We start from the raw sequence: 19,631 nt of genomic DNA on the forward strand, positions 1-19,631 counted from the left end.
TTCTAAAGGTTCCACTTTAAACTACGAGACAAAGCCCCCACTCTGAGTCTCCCCGGATAAGACTCCCTGTTCAGCCGGTTCAACGATCATCCATACTTCTCTTCTCAATCTTCATAACCATTACCTACTTCTCTCAAACATATCGTAATAAAGTTTCTCAAGCAACGGTTGTAGCCTGGTCCTTGATGGTGAAAAGTCTTTACAAATATTGAAGAATGTATTTTGACCATAGACTGTAAAATATATGGACGTAGTATCCGTGACGTCACCCATAGGTTTCTGAAGAGCGCAAAAGAAGCCACAAGTAGGCGCGGCCAACCGTCGCCATTTTGGTCACGCGTCATCACACCCACGGCGGGATACCAAACAAGGGCAAAGAGGCGGAGAGTGAGCGGAGCTACAGACACCTGCTAGCATTTAGCTTGCACCTGGTTCAGACACACTTTACTTTGGGAGAAACGCTTAATACTTTATCACTTGTGACTCGTTTGTATTCTGACCACTTGTGCTTGGTTGTACACTATATCAATAAAGTGTTTAGACTTTTAAAAACACTGCTGTAATACATTGAGCCACTAAACATTGTTCTTATGACGTTTTTAAACAGGAGGAAAACGCGAATTACTTCCAAACACTTCAGATATAGTCTGTGTTAGTTACTGTAAGACTATTGATAAAATCCAGCATAACACTGTATGACAACGCTTCAGATGACTGATCTAGAGTCTACAGCTAATCAATCTGACAGATTCTGAAGTGCATTACAGCTCTAAATATAAATATAAACGATAAATGATCTTAAATAAAACAAATACATGTACAGAGATGGTATATAAGTATATAACTTTACTCACATGGGAAATGGAGGCCACGTGAATGGTTTGTGAGCACAATTAAAGAGCCCATATTATGGGTTTTTGAAAATTCCCCTCCATGTAGTGTGTAACACAGCTCTAAGTGAAGCGAAGTATCCAGCTAAGGCTTAAATCTGTAAGAATACAGTGTTTAAAACGGTTGATTCATCTATAAAAGAGTCGACTCATAGTGCTTCAAACGAGTCGCCTTGATACCGACTCATTAGGTGTTTCGCCATGACGTACGAACGAAACCAAGTTATTCACGTGCACGCGCAAACCCGGGAGATTTCAAACCTGAGGCCCCGCCCTCTGACGCAGAAACCCAGACACACACACACACCCACAAACACACGCAAACCCACAAACACACGCACACAAACATGCCGGTCGATTGAAGTCACACTGCAGATGGACATTATATTGAGTCTCTACCCAAAGATGAAACCTCAGCATTATAACCAAGCAGTTGGAAACTTCTGGAAGCTACATGCTACAAAGAATACTTCATCTGAGTTAGTTAAAGGAAGGATCAGTAAAGAGTAACTGATGGACGTCAGGATGGGTTTCTTCCATTTCTCAAGTGTAAGTACGTGCGGTTAAAGTTGTTGCCTCGTTTACTCTTGCTTGCAAATGTATTTAGTTGTGATTTGTTACTTGTAACCGCGTGTACTGTATCAGGTTAACTGGATATTTTATCTTATCGTGTGCAAAGTCACGTTAAAAACGCGACGCGTGCTGTTTGTTTATGGAGCTCCGTGCTAGAGTTCTGCTCCCGCGATTTATTCGGAAATTTATTCCCGCGCCGCAGAAATCTGGCGCGGGGACAGCCGCGGGAATAAATTTCCGAATAAATCGCGGGAGCGGTCGGTAACGGGTTTAATTTGGGACGGGAGCGGGCTGTCTAGCAATATCACGGATATTGCTATGCGAATTAGAAAGAGAGAGTCTGCGTGGTGCTTGTGTGTGTGTTAGTGCGCACGCGCGCGTATGAGAGAGAGAGAGAGAGAGAGAGAGAGAGAGAGAGAGAGAGAGAGAGAGAGAGAGAGAGAGAGAGAGAGAGAGAGAGAGAGAGAGAGAGAGAGAGAGAGAGAGAGAGAGAGAGAGAGAGAGAGAGTATACTGGGTGATTTTTTTTTGGTTGTGTTCTCCGCTGTAGCGGGACCGGGCGCGGCGGGCAGAAAACGGAGCGGGTTCTCAGGCTAAAACCTGGCGGGTGCGGGCGGAAGCGGGAGCGTTGTCATCCGGAGGTGTGTGTGTGTTTTTGTGTGTGTGTGGTATGGCCAGTACACGACTGTCTCCTTCGTTCGGTTATCCGTGGCACTATCCACTCGCCATAGTGTGGCAGCTAAACTCCACGTCTACACTATCGAGCGTGTATGAACTGTGATTACTTTTTAAATTGCTGATTAGCTATTGGCCATTTCCCTCTCTGACTGAAGGCAGTCGACCAATCGCGACAGACTGTCATCGGTCCAATCAGCGCAGATTAGCTCCGCGCTAAGGAGGGGTTTGGGAACAAATGAATCACTGGACGATTCATACAGGAGTCGCTGGGATAATTAGGTAAAAATAAATGCAGATTATAAGACCATGAAAGTGTTTTTTGACCTTGCATGCATATTAGACTGTTGTTGGAGACCCTTACAACCAGGATATGACCCTATTTCATGTATAATATGGGCTCTTTAAGTGCCCTCAGCATGCCATGCCATCTAATAATTGTGGGAAACAAGTCAAAAAGGCAGTTGACTGTGTAAAGCCACATAAAACAACACAGAAATACGATAAATATGCCGAGTTCAGTCGCTAATCTGCAGAGGTGACCAGCGAGATCGACCAGCGAGACCTAACTGTCACTCAAGTGGCCACTCCCTTAATTATGCAAACTTAATATAACTTAATATAAAGGAAACGGATGAGTTATAAAAAAATTCACCCCCTCACAGTTGTCATGAAGGGTAATATTAGCTGTATTAACCAAAATCTTTTTTTGTACCAGGCTGTAAACACCTTTTTTCTGCTGTAAAGTTGGCCATTCTAACAGTGGGCTCAATTGAAATTTGCTCTGTTTTGGAGCCAGGAGCGGCCAGGACTAGCGGCAACACGGTAGCACTGTGGCCTCACAGCAACAAGGTCGCTGGTTCAAGTCCTGGCTGGGCCAGTTGTCATTTCTGTATGGAGTTTGCATGTTCTCCCAGTGTTGGTGTGGGTTTTCTCGGGGTGCTCCGGTTTTCCCCACAATTCTAAAGACATGCAGTGTTAGGAAATATTTAAAGCAATACAGGAGGGCTAATCATTTTGACTTCAACTATATATACACTATTTTATAGTCAAATCTGACGGCCATTCGCAGGTTCGGGATGTGACAGCTGTTGTATTTCAGACATAGCATCCCCACATGCACTGGCTAACCTCCAAATACACAAACTAAATGCTAAATGGTGTTTTTTACAGCTGTCGAATAACACTTCCAGTAAACAGGCGATTTCTGAGAGCAGATGCTCTGAGACTTTGTCAATGTTTATAGCATATTTGGAGATCGGGCCCAAATGTGACATCAGGTTTAGATTATAGGCAACATTTAGGGTCAGTGGATGATAGGAAAGATTGGCATGATAACTGATAACTTAGCATGCTAACTGCTCCTCTGTTTAAATACACATTGGGAAATTAAATACACAGAGACTCAACAATGGATGTTGAAATGGCTGATTATGTAGTCTGGTTATATAATGGTGACCCACTTCAACTGCAAACAATTTGTATACAGCAGCCTCAGCAATGTTCAATTTTGGAGACAAGATTGCACCTAAAAATGCCAAATTTCATTCATTCATTGATTTTCCTTCAGCTTAGTCTCTATTTTAGAGGTCGCCACTGCAGAATGAACCGCCAACTATTCCGGCATATGTTTTACGCAGTGGATGGCCTTCCTCCTGCAACCCACTACTGGGAAACACCCATACACACTCATTTACACACACATACACTACGTCCAATTTAGTTTATTCAATTCACCGGAGGAAACCCACACCAACACGGGAACATGCAAACTCCACACAGAAATGCCAACTGGCCCAGATGGGATTTGAACCAGCGACATTCTTGCTTTGAGGTAACATCACTAACCACTGTGCCACCGCGCAGCCGATTTTTAACCCTTAAAGACCTAGAGGTATTTTGTGGGCACCTAATGGGCCTACAGTATATTATTATTTTTTTTAAAAGCAGTTTTATTTTTATTTTCGCAGTCAGCCTCAAGTGTCATATATCATTTTAAACAGGAGAACCTGAAGTTTCAATCTGTATCATTTAAAGGTCCAGTCTAAAATATTTTTTGGTCCAAAAACATATGAACATACAGAAAATATTCCAGAATTTTCCAGAAACGATTTTTAAAAAAAGTGGCATTTTCTAGTTATTTCAAACAAAACCTTATGAAGTTTGTTTTTCTTTCTTTAGAAATACATGCTATGATGTTTTATACTTCCAAAATAAATTTTGTCTACATCCACAATTCCCTGAGCAAGTTATAGCAATTTATTTCAATGTTATTCCAAGGCGTTTTTCTATGGGGGAAAAATGCATTTATTTACTGACAATGTATTTGCCCAAAAGTTCTGGGAATGAACTAAACAGAAAAAAAAATGTTACAAAATAATAGAACAGTGAAGCAAATTTGACTTTTTCCAAATAATATATTTTCAGTTACTATAAACAACACCACTTACAATGAACAAATAAAAAAATAAGAAAATAATAAATAATGTGTCAAAGTCCAAATAAACATGGTGCAAATCCTCAGTAAAAAAATAGATATAAATATTTACTATATTATAAATAGTTACATAACTAAACTAGATTCAATATGGAACATCCTTAGGTTTTATGTGCCAGCATGGATATGGTTGTCTATGGATATGGATTTGGATATGGTTGTCTGCAATGCAGAAAAAACAGCTGCACCTTCATTTGCGTCTTTTGAAAACAGCAAGAGCAGCAGTTCGTCTTTGCTGTGTCACTGTTTTGTCATGTTTCTGTGCTGCTGTGCATGCAAAAGTACTTAGTATGAAAATTATTTCATGCAAAACTTTTTTTTGCGTTTTATTTAGTTGCGCATAAATGTATGCCAATCTCTCATTCCTTGTTGTTCAAAAAGCTCGTTTTTGGTCCACAAACAAAAGCGAAACCTATGCTGCTGAAGATTGTGGCTGTTTACAGCGTTTTGACTGATAAATATGAATTTGTAGCTAAATTGTTAACAGTGCCAAACAGCATTTCCCGTTGTTTACATCCTTGCTTACGTCCTGGCTACAACATACTATTAACACCAGAAACTGTGCGTGTAGTTGATCAATTTTAACAAATAAAAACACTTACAGGTTGTTGCTCACAACCCACAGCTTCTATTATGATTGGTGGATTAACCAAATCCAGCACTGAACTGGGAGAGATTCTGGAAGCTGTCCTTTGTCAAATGCTAGAGCTTTATATATTTTTTTAGTTCTCTGGAACATAATTTAAATGAAATTGTAAGCACTTCTATCTTTGTGTTGTGTACTTTGGAAGCCCAAATACAGAAACAGAAGAAGCTCTGTGGAAATAGCAGCATTTGGACACTAATTTTAGCTTTCTCTTCTATAACCTTACAGCGCCCCTGGCCACGCCCCTTCACTGTGCATGGTGAATGTGCATAACCTGAAGGGTTAGTGACATCATTAACACTGATGTATTTTTTGTAGTCCTCAAACTTCGTCGCAGTAGGCTTTGCTAAGCTTACTGTGTAAAAGCCAATGGGCTCTATTTTAATGTCTTTTCTAGATCTAAACACCCAGGCACGTGCACACATAGGACTCAACCCGTGCAGTGCACATGCCCTTTTCAGTCATGGATAGAAAATGCCCTTCCAAAATGATCTGAAGTTTGCGACAACCCCTAGGCTCTTCAGTTCGCGACAAGCATCCACCACTCCCCCATCCCCCCGCTCTTTAGTTCACAACAACGCAACCCAACTTTTGAGGGTCTTCCATTCAGAGATGTTGTTTGCGTTCACACAGCTACATTACACATCAACTAAAGTTTAAAATAGGATATCATAGTGGTCCAACCCTTTAGCTCGTGCTCATGATTGACTCAGCTGGTCCACATTAGCTAATCATGATCCTCCAATCAAATGATCCCAAGTAACTATATCCTTATTTCCTTTCTACAATTATCTTCGTCTGGAAGAAACCCCCCTCCTTCCCTTTTTCCACCTTTATCTAGAATGGGCAGCACGGTGGCCCAGTGACTAGCACTGTTGCCTCACAGCAAGAATACCAATGGCATTGGGTCCTCGCTGGGCCATCTGGTATTTCTGTCTGGAGTTTGCATGTTCTCCCCGTGTCCGTGTGGGTACCCCCCCCAAGTTCCCCGGTTTCCTCCCACCATCCAAATATGCTCTATATTATACATAAAATAAGCCTTAATCTTTTTTCTAATATCTTACTCTCAGGAAGTTGCCTTGGCTTCAGCATCTTTGAGAATCTCTTCTTGCCCTGCGAGTATCCCTTGAGCTCAGGGCTCTCTCTCGAGACAGCACGCCAAACAAGCTATGTATAAATCATGAGCTAAGTGTGAACTCTTGAAATAAAAAAAGAGTGGAAAATGGTGTCCAAAAAACTTGTCATTTACTCACCCTCAGGTTTTCCCAACATGTTATGAATGTAAAAGCTCTATAATGAATTTCAACTTTTTGTCCAAACTTCCACAGTAAAAAGTCATTGAATGGCATAAGAATGAATATTTTCATATTTTGGTGAATTTTAAGAGCTCTACAAGAACATTACATTCTTCTAGCTGAATGCATCCTTTAATTTACTTGATCTTTTCCTTTACTAAACAAACACACAGCACAAGGAAATATGTAGTACTTCATGAATGACCGGGATTTTAGTCCTATAGACTTCTGCGAGCGCAGTTTCTGTGTGGGCCCAAACATGAAGTCAACAGTTTAGTCCTGAGATTTGATTTGTGGTTCCACTGAGGATTTACTGCGGCAGGAATTTGATATCACCATATAACCAAAGCTTCCCAAAGGTTAGAGCGGTCATTTCACCCGCTCTGTGTGAACGCTGTGTGCTTTAGAGTGCATTTCCTGCCATCTTTCACCCCGGTTATTTATTTATTTTTTTGTCGTGGCTGGTAGTAAAAATGTACCTCATGCAGGGAAAGACTGGAACATCTGACTGGAATAACAGTCCAGATGCAAACCGGAGAGACATGTGCATCCCTCTAGTGATCAATAGTTGAAAAGGACATACTCCAGCCTGATTATTTGTCCAACTAAACCACAATGCATTGTTTTAATCACGTATACATGGTTTAGATTTTCTTGTTAAGCAACAGCTGCGCTATCAGATATTAGAAATGGATAGTCAAATCTGCAAAGCATAAATCAGCTGCATCGTGGAATTTTTTTACGGTCTGGATTGGCGAATGCCACGGATGTTTGCTTTCACAATGTTAGTCTGAATCCAGACGGTTCTGCGTGCCGATGAGCGGAACATGCCTAAATAAAACCCCGCTGCTATTGTGCGTGAAGGCATTTTAAAAGTCCTGATGATTAGCGACTGGCACACTTGAATGCAGCTTTCTCTGAGCGTGTCGGAGCAGGACAGGCAGAAAAAACAAAACGCACCCATCCAAGACCGTCTGTGTGGAACAAAAATGTGCAGGGATCAAAATGAGATGCGTCAAAACTCCAGGTCGGGTTTTGAATGGATTGAACGCTGTACCTGCAAGCCGATTTCCAAAAGTTCCCGCTGAGGTCGAGGGGGAAAAGTGTGATTTCACAGCCTGTCGGTGGAAGACCTTCATCAGGCTTGAAAACTAAGCCCAATGGAATCCCAGGTTATGGGAGTTGAAAGGCTCAAGTGAATATAAGCTTAACCTGCCGTGCCTTTGCACACCCAGAATGCTCTGGATTCCATTGACGAGTATGATTAGGTCACCGCTTTTCTAAATGCATTAAAGGAGAGTTAACGTTTTTAAATGTTCAATAAGAGACTCTCCTACTTCCTTTTTTGGCAGTTATTGAAATCATATGGCAAACTATTAAAATCAAAGTCAACTTTGTGCAATTTTTTTAGCGTTTTTTTTTTTTAATTTTTTAAAATTTATTTTATTTTATTTTTTATTTATTTTATTTAAACAAAATGTCATTTATTTACTGAATTGCAATATTGAAGCTCAATCTTTTTTCCAACAACAATCTAGGTTGAATAAATTGCCAGTACGTCTTTCATTTACAGACTTTATTCTTAAAAACTGTATATTAATTTGATCCACAAAAATCCAAATAAAAGTCATATTTACCCCATGTCGCCCATAAAATGTCAGATAATCCACAAGATTTACCCCCTATTGCCAATAAAATGTCAGATATTGCTAGAGATTTAACCCATTTTGCCCATAAAATGACAGACATTGTCCAAGAAATGTCAGATATTGAACAAGATTTACCCATATTCCAAATAAAATGTCAGATATTGCTAGAGATTTAACCCATATTGCCCATAAAATATCAAATATTGCACAAGATTTAACCCATGTCGCCTGTAAAATGTCAGATAATGCAAAAGATTTAACCCATATTGGTCATAAAATGTCAGATATTGCACAAGATTTAACACAAATTGCCCATAAAATGTCAGATACTGCACAAAATTCAACCCATATTGCCCATAAAATGTCAGATATTGCACAAAATGTAACCTATATTGCCTATAAAATGTCAGATATTGCACAAAATTCAACCCATATTGCCCAAAAAATGTCAGATATTGCACAAAATGTAACCTATATTGCCTATAAAATGTCAGATATTGCACAAAATTTAACCCATATTGCCCATAAAATGTCAGATATTGCACAAAATTTAACCCATATTGCCCATAAAATGTCAGAATGCACGAGTTATTCCAAATTGCCCATAAAATGTGGGATATTGCAAGAGACTTAACCCATAATTCCCATACAATATCAGATATTGCAAGAGATTTACCCATATTCCAAATAAAATGTCGAAATTTAAGTTAAATTTTTAACATCAAAAGTAGACAGCAGAAATCAAGGCCTCATAATGCTGTTTATAATGGTAAATATACACAAAACAACTGTCAATCACAAAATATGGAAGCTGTTAATCAATGGATATTATTTTTCCGTGTTTTTAACCTAAAATCTGATCATGTTTCCCCAATGGTGTCAATTTGACGTCATTATAAAAGGTTTTTGTAAAGTAATTTATGTGTAATGTTGACAACTTAAGCATCCCTTTGAATACAGCATGTATATACGATTAACATGAGAATGGGGTCAGAATGACACATTGGATTGTTTTAAAGTTAACTGATTTCGACATGAAATATTTAGTTCTTCTCAGTAAAAGCATCATTGTGCATCTCAGATGCAGAGATGTATGGATGCAGTCCTCCAAGCTCATGATGGAGTCAGACACAATATCCATTCTTTTTCCACTGCAGCATAACTTCATGTTTTAGACTGGACATTATTTCTGTAGAGTGACGAGACTTTTTTTCTAAGCCAAGTCAGACCTTACTGTCCTCATTAAATAATTAAAAATCAAGGCATGATCTTATTTTATTGTGGTAAAATAAGCGTAATCTAGAGGCCTTTGCCTTTCATATAAGCCACTTCTGATACCAAACAGAAGTCCAGTTATTATTTATTGTTCCTAAAACTTGGATAGGCGACAAGACTTTTGCCGGGTAGTGTATATTTAATCAATTTTGAAATGGGTCATTCAATTCAATAAAATCTTGATTCAGTTCAATAAAAAGTGCTGATATTGCTGAATTATTCAATAACGAGCCAGAAAGCACCCTTACACAATATTGCAATGTCAGCAGACACCTCGATATTCAGTTCAGATTTAGTTCTTGTCTGATAGTCAGATTAATGCTATTATTGCATATGACACTCTTAGTTTCCAATTCAAGAGTAAAAGCAGATTAAACCAAAAAGCAGTCCCCGAATACCACCAGATTTTCTTCAGAAACTTCTCTAACCTGGTTTACATCGAGCGAGCCATAAATACCCCTGTATCTGAGATCCGCTTTTGAAGGTATGAGTTAAAAAAAGACTTGCTGATCTCAAACGAACTGTAAGTGATGTATGCTAGCCTGAAGCTCTAGGATGGGAATCAAAAAGCTTTCTACTTAGGGACTTTTCGATCTGGGGGAATGCTCTAATGGTCTAATGTGAAAACCACCAAAAAGAGATTTCCTTTTCATATCTATTGCATCTGATAAAACAATATAAGATATAAGATTTCAAAGCCCCTATAGAGAGATGAATACAGTGCATGCAGATGTCTTGGTAGCTCTCAGCATCTTGATTCGATTAATGAAACAACCTGTTTACTAATCATGATGCATGCACTCTGGCACTGCGGCGTCTCCTGAATCTGTGGCGATCTGTAGCGTTTAACACCCTGGCTGTAAGAAGCAGCTTATGCTAACAAAAGAAGATGTGTCCTTACCAAGTGGCCAGCTAAGCCAGACTTATCAGGGTGGCGTTGCGTTGGCTTGACCTCAGACGAGACGAGGGGAGGGCAAATCCCTCATGGAGGCAGGATTGAAGTGTGTGATGTCCATCCACGGCGTATATCCATGCAGTTTGTACAGATATTTAAGTGCTTCACCAGTTTTCTAGAGATTCCTCCTCATGGTGACTTCTTCTCCAGACCCTTTTTTTCCCCGATATGCGTGTTTACACTAAAATTTCTTCCGGCCACTCTGGAGGTGGGCTCGGAATTTCCTCATCCTTTGACATGGTTGTTTACACAAGTCCGAGACTAGTAGATCGTGACTTCACAGCCCGGAAATGGAGATTCCTGTCAGCTTCTCAGGACTCCTGAGCTGAAACACAAAGCAATATCTGTCTTATTATGGACAGCATAAGCAATATGCATAAATGCAGTGCAAAATAAGTGGAAATCTTGTCATTTTATGGGCAATATGGGTTAATCTTGTGCAATATCTGTACATTTTATGGGCAATATGTGTAAATTTCATGCAATATCTGGCATTTTATGTACAATATTTGTAAATCTTGTGCAATATCTGACATTTTTGTGCAATATAGGCAATGTGCATAAATGCAGTGCAAAATATGCAGAAATCTCTTGCAATATCTGTAATTTTATGGACAAAAATTGTAAATTACCTGGAAAACTTGACACTTTTATCTGCAATACGGTCAATGTGCATAAATCTTGTGCAATATGTGACATATTATGGGCTATATGGGGTAATCCCATGAAATTTCTGTAGTTTTGTGGCCAATATGGGTTAATCTTGTGCAATATCTGTAATTTTATGGGCAATATTTGTAAATCTCATGCAATATCTGACATGTTATGTAATCTCATGCACTTTCTGTCATTTTATGGGCAATTGTGGGTTAAATCCTGTGCAATATCTGACATTTTATGGGCAATATGGGTTAATATTGTGCAATATCTGACGTTTTATGGGCAATATAGGTTGAATTTTGTGCAATATCTGACATTTTATGGGCAATATGGGTTAATTTTGTGCAATATCTGACATTTTATGGGCAATATAGGTTGAATTTTGTGCAATATCTGACGTTTTATGGGCAATATGGATTAAATCTGGTGCAACATCTGACATTTTATGGGCATTATGGTTTAATCATGTGCGATATCAGTGATGTTTATAAACAATATGAGTTATTCTTGTGCAATATTTGTCATTTTATGAGCAATATGTGTACATTTCGTGCAATACTTGAGAGTTTGTGTAATATTGGCAATATGCGTAAATCTCGTGCAATATCTGTTATTTTATGGGCAATGATGTGTAATCTCATGCAATATCTGACATTTTATGGGCAATGATGTGTAATCTCATGCAATATCTGACATTTTATGGGCAATGATGTGTAATCTCATGCAATATCTGACATTTTATTTGCAATATGGTCATTATGCATAAATCTCGGTCAATGTCTATCATTTTATGGGCAATATGGGTTAAATTGTGTGCAACATCTAACATTTTATGGGCAATATGGCTTAATTTTGTGCAATGTCTGATATTTTATGGGCAATATAGGTAAAATTTTGTGCAATATCCGACATCTTATGGGCAATATGGGTTGCCTTTTTGCAATATCTGACATTTAATGGGAAATATGGGTTAAATCCTGTGCAATATCTGGCAGTTTATGTGTAATATTGGCAATATGCGTAAATCTTGTGCAATATCTGACATTTTATTAGTAATATGGTCAATATGCATAAATCTCGGTCAATACCTATCATTTTATGGGCAATATGGGTTAAATTGTGTGCAACATCTAAGATTTTATGGGAATTATGGGTTGAATTTTGTGCAATATCCCACATCTTATGGGCAATATGGGTTAAATCCTGTTCAATATCTGAAATTTTATGGGCAATATGGGTTGCACTTTTGCAATATCTGACATTTAATGGGCAATATGGGTTATATCTTGTGCAATATTTGACATTTTATGGGCAATATGGGTTAATTTTCTGCAATATCTGACATTTTTTAGCAATATGGGTTAATTTTCTGTAATATCTGACATTTTTTTGGGCAATATGGTTTTATCCTGTGCGCTATCTGTGATGTTTATAAACAATATGAGTTATTCTTGTGCAATATCTGTCATTTTATGGGCAATATGGGTTAAATCTTATGCAATATTTGTCATTTTATGGGCTATGTTGACTAATCTCATGCAATATCTATCATTTTATGGGCAATATGGATTAAATCATGTGCAATATCTAATATTTCATGGGCAGTATGGTTTAACCTAGTGCAATATCTGTCTTTTTATGGGCAATATGGGTTAAACTAATGCAATATCTGACATTTTATATGCAATAAAGGCATTATGTTGAAAAAAATTATACGTTTTCAAAACAAGTTCCCTATTCTTACATATTTTGATAATTTACAATTCTCATAGTAGGGGGATATTTTAAGAGTTTGAAGTACATTAACATTTTGTGCACAATATGCTTAAATATCATGCAAGATCAGATATTTTATGGTCAATATGCGTACATCTTGTGCAATGTTTTGCATTCTAAATGCAATACAGGCAATACACAATCTCATGCAATATGTGACATTTATTATGCAAAATGATCTGTATGCATATATTTAGTGCAATATCTGTCATTTTATGGGCAATATGTGTAAATATCATGCTAAATCTGTCATTTTATCCCCAATAAAGGTAAATATCTTGCAATATATGACTTTTTTGGGCAATATATGCAATATGCATAAATCTCTTGCAATATCAGGAATTTTATGTTCAATATGGGCAGAATCAGAATCTATATTGTCATTGTACAAAATACAACAATTTACGTTTGCCTTTCCCTTCAGTTCAGTCCTATTTATCTAAAACAACAACGATAATAACAAAAGATAAAAAGATAATATGGCAACAATAATTAATTATAAAAGGAGCAACAATACAATACTAAAAGTGCGTATGATGTATAAAGTAGCAAGTGCGTTTTCTAGCAGCTTTTTTAATTTAAAAGTGAATAAAATGTGAGCCAGAAAGGCCTACAATTTAATGTTCAAGCGTATAAAGTGGCAAGTGCCACAAATGTGTACATTTTGTGCAATATCTGTCATTTTAGGGCCAATATGGGTTAATCTTGTGCAGGATCAGACATTTTTATTTGCAATATGGACTATATGTGTAAATCTTGTGCAGTATCTGGCATTTCATGAGCAATATGCATACATTTCCTGCCATATCTGGCATTTTATGGCCAATATGGATTAATTTTGTGAAATATATCTGACATTTTATTTGCAAAAATGGACAATATGTGTAAATCTCATCCAAAATCTGGCATTTCATGAGCAATATGCATTAATCTCCTGCAAAATCTGTCATTTTAGGGCCAATATGGGTTAATCTTGTGAAATATATCTGACATTTTATTTGCAATATAGACTATATGTGTAAATCTCATGCAATAATGGCATTTCATGAGCAATATGCATACATCTCCTGCAATATCTGGCATTTTAGGGCCAATATGGGTTAATCTTGTGCAGTATCAGACATGTTATTTGCAATATGGACTATATGTGTAAATCTTGTGCAGTATCTGGCATTTCATGGGCAATATGCATACATTTCCTGCAATATCTTGCATTTTAGGGCTAATATGGGTTAATCTTGTGAAATATATCTGAAATTTTATTTGCAATATGGACAATATGTGTAAATCCCATGCAATAATGGCATTTCATGAGCAATATGCATACATCTCCTGCAATATCTTGCATTTTAGGGCCAATATGGGTTAATCTTGTGCAGTATCGGACATGTTGTTTGCAATATGGACTATATGTGTAAATCTTGTGCAGTATCTGGCATTTCGTGGGCAATATGCATACATCTCCTGCCATATCTGGCATTTTAGGGCCAATATGGGTTAATCTTGTGAAATATATCTGAAATTTTATTTGCAATATAGACTATATGTGTAAATCTCATGCAATATCAGGCATTTCATGAGCAATATGCATACATCTCCTGCAATATCTTGCATTTTAGGGCCAATATGGGTTAATCTTGTGAAATATATCTGACATTTTATTTGCAATACGGACAATATGTGTAAATCTCATGCAATATCTGGAATTTCATGAGCAATATGCATACATCTCCTGCAATATCTGTCATTTTAGGGTCAATATGGGTTAATCTTGTGAAATATATCTGACATTTTATTTGCAATATGGACAATATGTGTAAATCCCATGCAATAATGGCATTTCATGAGCAATATGCATTCATCTCCTCCAATATCTGGCATTTTAGGGCCAATATGGGTTAATCTTGTGCAGTATCAGACATGTTATTTGCAATATGGATAATATGTGTAACTCTTGTGCAGTATCTGGCATTTCATGAGCAATATGCATACATCTCCTGCAATATCTGGCACTTTAGGGCCAATATGGGTTAATCTTGTGCAGTATCAGACATGTTATTTGCAATATGGACTATATGTGTAAATCTTGTGCAGTATCTGGCATTTCATGGGCAATATGCATACATCTCCTGCAATATCTGGCATTTTAGGGCTAATATGGGTTAATCTTGTGAAATATATCTGATATTTTATTTGCAATACGGACAATATGTGTAAATCTCCTGCAATATCTGGCATTTTATGTGCAATATGCATAACTCTTGTGCCAAAAAATATTTTTTTATACGCGATACAGGCAATATGTGCAAATCTCATGCAATAGCTGTCATTTTATGTACAATATTGTCAGTATGGGTAAAGTGCAATATATGCAACTACCTTATGCAATACACATACATTTCAATTTCATTTTCAAGATTTTTTTTGTGCATAACATATGCATTTCGTGTAATTTATGTTAAAGCGTATCAAGTGTGTCGAGAATCATTTATAAAATGTTTAAAGCATTTTCATTTCATCGGACGTCCCACATGCCTCACAATAAAAGACAACTCTAGTCTATTCATAGCCAAATGTTTTATATGCGCGCTTGGTATGACACAGTTTTTATGGGGAAGCAGGTGGATGTGTTCACAGTAATGCAAAACTTAAGCTTGGCCAATCCCAATAAAGTATGGTAAAAAGAGCTTAAATCTAACTAAAACGGACAACACTCCTTATTCATGTGTGACATGTTTGTAGTATTCAGTAATACGATTTACTTAGCAACACGCAAACTCTATCAAAACCAACCGTGAGTCAAGTTTCCCATGGAAAGCGCTATTTACGCAGTGCGTAGAGTTGGTCCCTATGCAGAGCGTTTCAAATCAATCCCTTATGAGGCTCCCCTAGGTTAAGATGCCTGTGTAGACAACACTAAGGTTTTGCAACAGAGCTGTTAAGTGAAGCCAGAGAATTTTTAGTAAACCTTTTTAAGAGTCTTAAGTCATTCCAGATCCTTTTTCTATGACTGAAAACAATTGTCTTATAATATTTCGATTAAATTAAGCAAGTTCTTGGTATTTCGGAAGATGATTGGCACTGAATGCATGTCTTACTGCTTGTTTGGTTGAACATTGTGAAAGTAAATGCAAATTAAATATGAATAGATTACAGAACTGTGAGTAGGCACTTAAACACACTAAGCGTATTCTTGTAGTCTTACCTTGTGAAGAGTAGAGTCTGTCCAGATCCTGGTTTGCTTGTCAGAGTGTTTCGTGCGTAAGATCCCTGGCGGTGTGTAAAGCGATGAGTTGCGTGTGTATGTTTGTAGGGGTGTGCGCATGGAGAACTCCCCTCGTCCCTGTCAGTCTTTCTCCTCCCTGTGTGTGTGTATGTGTGCGTGTGTGTGTTTGTGACTCCTCCTCTACCAGCACACCGATCACTGGACGGCTCAGATTACCACAGACTGTAATCACTGAGGATGCTCAAAATCAGGACACAATGAAGGGCTTTAAACACCTAGACACTGAAAAAATTATTCACTAGATTTACTACATTTTTTTAGGTAAGTGGTTTTAAACAATTTATATGGGCTGAACATAAATTGTGATGTTCAACTGAATTTGTATCTTTAAATTAGCTCATATAAATCGTTTGCATTCATTCATTCATTCATTTTCTTGTCGTCTTAGTCTCTTTATTAATCCGGGGTCGCCACAGTGGAATGAACCGCCAATTTATCCAGCAGGTTTTTATGCAGCGGATGCCCTTCCGGCCGCAACCCATCTCTGGGAAAATTGTTTGCAATCACTTACCTTATTTTTGACTGGCACCTGTAATGTGGGATGCTGCCAGAATAGTTGGTGATTCATTCCGCTGTGGTGACTCCTGATAAATAAAGGACTAATCCGAAGGAAAATGAACGAATGAATGATGAAAATAGTAATAAATATATATATTTTTTATGGAGCGACATGGTGGCTCAGTGGTTTGCACTGTCACTTCACAGCAAAAAGGTTGCTGGTTCGAGTCCCAGGTGGGTCAGTTGGCATTTCTGTGCGGAGTTTGGATGTTCTCCCCGTGTTGGTGTGGGTTTTTTTTTTTTTTTACAGTCCAAACACATGCGCTATATGAATTGAATAAACTTAATTGGCCATAATATATGAATTTGTGTATGAGTGTGTGAATGATAGTGTATGGATGTTTCCCAGTACTGGGTTGCAGCTGGAAGGACATCGCTGTGTAAAACATATGCTGGGTAAGTTGGCGGTTCATTCCGTGGCGACCCCTGATGAATAAAGGCACTAAGCCAAAGGAAAATGAATGATACTTATAATAAATGTTATTTTACAATTTTATTCAAGAGTAATTAATTGTATGTACATAAAGGTTTAAGTAAGTAAAGGTTTATTTATATAGCACCTTTCCCAGACATTGAGTTACAAAGTGCTTTACAGTAAGAGTAAACTTATTTTTATTAATTTATATAGGTTTTAGTGCCATATCAGCAGCATTGGCTGTATTCATGGCAAAAACTTATACAAATAAATATATATAATCGTATAATCAAATCAGTTTTTCTAACAAACATACATTGGAAAAAAAACAACAAAAAGTTTACAAGTAGCAACAACACTGAAAAGAGTCATATACAATCTTTTATTTTGATCAAAGATAAGTATTCTAAAATTGCTCCAGAAGGCACCTTTTCAAACATTCCCCTTAAAATATTTCCCGAATAAAAACATTCTCCACATCATTTAAAAATACACATTCTTTTAAAATGTTTTATCGACAAAATATTCTTACACAAGTCACAAATAGATTTTTCTTCCTCTTTTAATAAATACCCATGCGAAACACTAATACTGTTATTTAAAAGCTTGAATGCATCCTTAAATGCTTTTTAAAAAGTTCAACTAGTCCCAGAATCAGTGCTATAGGGAAAGAGTTCCAGAGCCGGGGGCCCACCACACAAAAGGCACGGTCACCTTTAGTCTTAAGACAAGTTCTGGGAATGGCTAAAATGTCTTTGCTAGAAGACCTCAGAGACAGGCTACATGAGTGACTGCATAAAAGATCTATATCTATATCTATATCTATATATATATATTGTTATATATATTGTTATATATATAGGGGTATTAGACCATGCAGATCTCTATATGTAATGACCAGGGGTCTAATGTACAAAGAATTGATACTAAAACATTGTGTATGGACAAAGCTGTAAATGTGCGTACGCAGTAAAAAAAAAAAAAAAACAGATGTATGAAACACTGTGTATGCTTAATTGCACGCATATTGTCTTTGTAGATCTGAATTTACGTGAAACTAAGCGCATGAGCGCAAAACCCCTCCCTGCCTCCTCCCCTGTATAAATATAATGACTCCACTTTGGCTAAACCAAACGAAAAAGCAAGCAAGAAGAGAAACTTCACAGAATGGGAATTGGAGGTGCTTCTATCGGAGGTGGACCTCCGATAGACTGATAAACTGTTATTTGCACGTTTGTCCTTTGGAATTAATAACAAAAGAAAAAAATAGAGCAGGAGAGTTGAGCTGACACCGTTAACGCAGTGGAGTCTGAAAATCCAACTGTGAACTAATTAAAAAAAGAAATAGTCTGATGTAAAGGTGCAGGTTAGGAGGAGAACAGCGGCGCACCGTCAAAGTTTGGACCGAACAGGCAGGGGAACAGAGGATTCTGAACGAACACCCTTTAAGGAGAGAGTTGCCTCAATTGTGGGCGACACTTTACTGTCTGGAGTAGTATCCGTGGTTGTGGGAGACACAGATGTATTAGAGGAACACTTTGTTAGGGCAGTATAGCAGCAGCCCTCCGCTCTTATCAAGGCATCGCCACCGGCATTTCACTGCCCAATCACCCACTCTAAAACTGACCGAGTGTGAGAATGGGCATCATTGTATCTGCACACTTGGTTAGTTTTGTGGGTTGTTGAGTGGGGTTAACAGCCACGTCTTTAATGGAGAACCGCGGTCTCCTGATATGCAGTTAGATAATTACGCTCGATAAAATAAAATAAAAACTTAGCTGGAATAATATCTTTAAATACATCACTCACCAAGAAACCACCCATCATGCATTTGTGAGGATGACTGAATCATGGGTTGACCAAGGCCACCTTGCCACAATATTTGCTAATGCTTTTATATGTTCTGAATCACATAATTGGTAAAAAAAAAAAAACATTTTGATTATTTCAATTGACCCATTTTAACAATTATAATTTAATAGCTTTTAAATTAACATGTTTTTCACGTGTTAAAGAGCCCATATTATACATGAAATAGGGTCATATCTTGGTTGTAAGGGTCTCCAACAACAGTCTAATATGCATGCAAGGTCAAAAAACACTTTCGTGGTCTTATAATCTGCATTTATTTTTACCTAATTATTCCAGCGACTTCCGTATGAATCGTCCAGTGATTCATTTGTTCCCAAACCCCTCCTTAGCGCGAAGCTAATTTGCGCTGATTGGACCAATGACAGCCTGTTGCGATTGGTCGACTGCCTTCAGTCAGAGAGTGAAATGCCAAACAGCTAATCAGCAATATAAAAGTAATCACAGTTCATACACGCTCGATAGTGTAGGCGTGGATTTTAGCTGCCAGTGGGTCAATGTAAATACAGACTATGGACTTGAAAATTCAGACGACTGACTATTTTATTGAACAAAAACTCCAAAAACAGTTGAGGAGATCTCCTAGCTTCTCACTCTGCTCTTTTCACAGACA

At 37.7% G+C, this 19,631-nt stretch overlaps 1 protein-coding gene across 1 annotated transcript in view; it reads right to left on the minus strand.

The window, feature by feature from the left end:
• Nucleotides 1–16,346, minus strand: part of LOC103910147 (uncharacterized) — a 58,311-nt gene extending 41,965 nt beyond the window's left edge. The window contains exons 1-2 of the mRNA XM_009298925.5: nt 16,096–16,346; nt 10,401–10,779 (exon numbers count right to left, since the gene is read on the minus strand). The gene's annotated coding sequence lies outside the window, so the exon portion shown is untranslated. The remainder of the gene's footprint in view (nt 1–10,400; nt 10,780–16,095) is intronic.
• Nucleotides 16,347–19,631: the final 3,285 nt, after the last annotated feature.

Source organism: Danio rerio, chromosome 2 (assembly GCF_049306965.1).
Source record: "Danio rerio strain Tuebingen ecotype United States chromosome 2, GRCz12tu, whole genome shotgun sequence".
Lineage (NCBI taxonomy): Eukaryota > Metazoa > Chordata > Actinopteri > Cypriniformes > Danionidae > Danio > Danio rerio.